Raw genomic sequence first — 4804 nt, 5'->3', positions numbered from 1 at the left:
GTGTTTAAAGGGAAGTTGTGTAATGACTTGAGGGCATACTTGAAGGCCACAGCAGCAAAGATTACCCTGTCTGCAGTGACAGAACGACAAACAGAGACCGAAGGGAGACTTATTCTTTTGCAAGACGGTGGAGAGAAAGTATGGCCTCCACCCAGGAGAGTGCTTCAAGAGGTTCCACATTTCAAAGAGTTCCGCTGAAGCCCTAGCGCAATTTAAGAAAAATGCTTTCAATAAATGCTTATAACAAAATCATGTCATGGCACTACCTTTCTTTGCAAGGGGCTAGAAGGCATGCTGACCGGTACAGTAGTCAGTGGGGAAACTACATCTGACCGGAAAGGGTCAAGGAACCATATAGCAAGAAGGGAAGCAACTGAAAACAAAGCATAAACATTAGGTACTATATGCAGCTGCATACATGTAGCTTTTCCGAAACTCGGCCCCCTGAAATTAGGGGGATCGACGTACACACAAAGTCGGACTATCTGTGGGGTATAAGGTAGTTTCAGCTGAGCCATGGGTAGCACGTGCCTCGTGTCGCTGTTCGTTCCCAGCAATATGCAGGGAGCTCCATGTACCAAAAAATAAAAAGATTGCGAATTCATGTGCAAACTGCTTATGATATGAAAATTCTACTTGCGCGTCGTTTAACCACCTAGCTTACACTGGTAGTCACTTTCTAGGATGAGTTGCATGCGAGAAAACTGGCGACATCCGAAGCGCACATCTCGTCGTAAACTGAAGCTATAGAATCGTTAACAGTTCGGTCGTTCAGTTTGCCGTTAGTCAGCCAGCCACCCTGCAGCTTGCATATTGGAGCTGATGAGTTGCAGCAAGTTGATGCAATCACATACTTGGGCGTGATCGTGGATAAAGATTTCAACTGGCACCAGCACATTGATGCCCTGTGTAAAAAGCTGTCGTACTCTTGTTATACATTAGCGAAAGCATCTAAATATTTTCAGACTAATACGCTAAAAACATTATATTTCAGTTTGTTTCAGTCGCAGCTGGCATACTGTATTGAGGCCTGGGGCCTTACGTATCCATCGTATATTGATCCCGTGGTAAGGCTGCAAAAAAGGGCTCTTATAATGATCAATTTTGTTGCACCTAGAACTCCATCACAGCCTTTATTTAAACAAAATAACATTATGCCACTAACTAACCTAAACAATTTTTGTACACAATGTTATCTGCAACCCTAGCACCTTTCCTTTAGTTTCATACAAGGCTCCTCCGTCCAGTTCTCGATCAGCGGCTCATGGAAAGTTCTTGCTTCCAATATCTAACAATCATTATGGTCATCGATGTCTCCGTTTTTCTGGTGTCAAAATTTGGAATGCTATCCCATGCTCAGTCATATCTTCACCTAATACATTTGGAGCATTGAAGAATTTTTTTCTTCAAACAGAAGCGTCTCAGTGAAGTGACACTATATGCGTCTGTGGCGTGGCATAATACCACTAATCCATTGAACGTGGCAATCTGAATGTAGAGTGACATTTATTTTTTCTTTGGTTATATGTATGTCATACGATAGCGTTTCAGTCTGTATTTTGCATTGTAATTTGTATTGTATTTTGCATTGCAATTGTTTCCTTCTACACTGACAAATGTGTGTTTTTTTTTTCTCCTGAATCGTCAGTAGACTTATTTGTATTCATTTTGGGATCCACGACTAGCCTGTGGCTAAGGATCCTTGAGTGTCTTTATGTAATTACATGCATACTTTGAAATAAATAAAGAAAGAAAGAAAGAAAAAAAGAGATGGTTTGGTTTATGGGGTTTTAACGTCCCAAAGCGACTAAGGCTATGAGAGACGCCGTAGTGGAGGGCTCCGGAAATTTCGACCACCTGGGGTTCTTTAACGTGCACTGACATCGCACAGTACACGGGCCTCTAGAATTTCTCCTCCAAAGAAATTCTAGCCGCCGCGGCCGGGATCGAACCCGCGTCTTTTGGGTCAGCAGCCGAGCACCATAACCGCTGAGCCACCGCGGCGGTAAGAACGTCTGGCTCCCGCCTTTATTTTTTGAATTCTCCCCGTACGGTGGGCAGAGTCGACCAACGCGTGGAGTGCCTTTCAGCCAGCTCCGTGGAGGCTTTGCTTTCGGTTTATTTTGTTTTTAAGGTTTCCGTGAATAAATAGTTTCATTCGCAGATAATATAGCCGCAAAATAAGCCCGCAGAAATGAAAATACGCGCGGACTATTTGCTGCTATGGACTACTACGTATTACTCCGCCGATGGCAGAGCGGCAAGCCGCCAGGGGACTGGGTGAAAGGCACTCCACGCGTTGGTCGACTCCGCCCACCGTACGGGGGAGAATTAAAAAAAAAAGGTGGGAGCCGGACGTTAATTCGATTTATTTTACGGAAGTCGGCCACACACGGCAATAAATCGAAGCTTCTAAGAAAGCTCGGAACGTGTAGATCGAGTTCCCGCGGCAAAAAGACAAGTTCAGATTCCTCTTCAGTGCACCTTTAACGTATGCAGCATTCCAGCCCACTTCCAACTACAGGTGAAGGTCTGCATCTGTGACTAAACAACAAGAACGACAGCCACAACACTCGTAAGTTAAGCCCAACAAAATAATCATCTATTTCTTTAAGTCACAAATCATAGTTACATGTGTACTGATATACATTTCTGTCCACCTGACTCGTCGGCAGATAATTCGTGATCACGACACACACAATCAACACACAAAAGCTTTGTCCAGACCTTCAAATTGCACACACTTTGCTCTCACAAAAGGTACACTGATAGGAACATAACGAGCATCTATGTGCCCCCTCCTGCCTTTGAAGCAGAAAAACAAACAAACAAAAAGTTGTCTCCGGAAGATGTTTGTGCACCAGTGAAACTGGAAAAACAACTTTCTTACAGCCTAGCCATGCGACTCGGAATAGGGACCAGCACTGCAATGGACACAGATGCAAGTACCGGCCGAACAGAAAGATTTTTTTTTCTTTTTGCAGTTTCAGAGGTGCACAACGCACTTCCATCAACAGCATTCAACACTACATCATTCACTGACATCAGTCGAACTAAGTTTCACAAGTATAATAACACTGAAAACAACCCAACGACGATATTTGGTTTGCAGTTTTCTCCCTATCTTACATGGAATGTTGATCTCTAGCATTTGTAATTAAACTCCCAAGGAAATGCATGTAACATGATGCTAAAAGAGCCGAAGTGGCTCCACCAATGCAATGGATAAGTCAGTAAGGTAAGACAGTCAACTGCACAGAATAGCAAACAATGTCCCTGTTAATCACTGAACATGGCAGGCAATTGTGTGCAATCTGTCGCACACAGATCCTGCAAGTGAAACGCAGTAGATGGGAAAGTTGTGTGCAGCACTGGAGGCGCCACCAATGTGTCCTCCTCGAGCTTTAAACCAGTGTCAGAATGCCGCAGCGACTGCCTTGTTGAGCAATTACTTTTCGTTATAGGGCATCAAACAGCAGCAACTACACTTTCTTCAATCTATAAATCGCGTACCTGCTTTCAAACATGAGAAAAAAAGAAAAAAAAAAGTAGGCGGAGAAGCTTTGTTCACAGCGACTAGGATAGCTTGCATCATTCAGGCGTACAGGCAAGGTGATGAAAACTTCACATTCCAAACTTTCTTTTGTTCCTAGGCACACAGAGTCCCGGCGGCTGTGGCTCTCAGGTCACTAACTTGAAGCCATCGCTTGGTTTTGCTGTCTGAGTCAGAGTGACAATGTACATTGCGTAGCCTTATAACAAGCTGCCTCAGCATTACAAAGAACAAAGGTCAATGAGTGGCTTCAGCAGAAGGCAAGACAAACTACATCCCCCACCCCCCTCCCCTACCTTCCTTTATGTTTATACTTGCTTCCATATCACTGCCCACAGAATTCCCGCTTTGTGCGTAATGTGTAACACGTGGGGACCAACTTTAAGTGGATTTCTTTCCAGGGTACCGGCATTTCAATTTTACTAACAGTGTAAGCGTCCATCTAGAAGAGCACAACTAGGCACCGACTGCAGTACCCCATAAATACTGTTCACTCCATAAAAGAAGAAAAACCACTTCTCTGCCCTACATGCATCGCAGGCCTGGGGATTTGCTTGTTACAAACTATTTACCAACACTCCATGCAAACAAGAAAAAGTTTTGCGCATGCTCCTAATCCTCAAATGAAAAAAACTCGGATGCCTGCATTTTTAAGGAAACTGCATGAATTGTGTGCAGGTGCCACAAAAAAAAAAAAAAAAATTAGAACCAAAGTAATTTACTGGCTTTCATGAAGACCTGTCACTCAACAAATGCACTAAGCATGAGGCTGGCAGGCTACACACAGAGCCGTAAATAGAGTCACTAACGATTAAATATCCCTGTTACGGATGACTGCCATTCGCCGATCATTCCTGATTAGGGGGATGACCTGGCCAGCATGTCAAGGTGCTACAATGAAGCAGAGAGACAAAACCAGTGGTATATGTGCAGGAAGCCTGTGTCAGCATGACACAAGCTTCCACAAGCTTCCAGCATGACACAAGTGTGTCAGCAGACTGTGGTCTGGTAGGTTTTTATGCGATGAATCCCGTTTCTCTCTTACATGCATACCGACCAACAAAAGACACATAATACCAGCGATACCCACAAGCACAAAACTCACTTGAACTCATCTAATGCTCCAAACGAGGTCATTTCACTGACCGTATCACGTGCTCTGCCATCTTAGGGAAAATCAAACTGTCCAACCTCCACGAACTTTGCAATGTAGATAAGAAGCTGCCATGCTTATGAAAGAGGAGATACAAG

This window comes from Amblyomma mixtum, chromosome 10 (assembly GCF_055824585.1).
Source record: "Amblyomma mixtum isolate Tamu chromosome 10, ASM5582458v1, whole genome shotgun sequence".
NCBI lineage: Eukaryota > Metazoa > Arthropoda > Arachnida > Ixodida > Ixodidae > Amblyomma > Amblyomma mixtum.
This window is presented reverse-complemented; position numbering follows the sequence as displayed.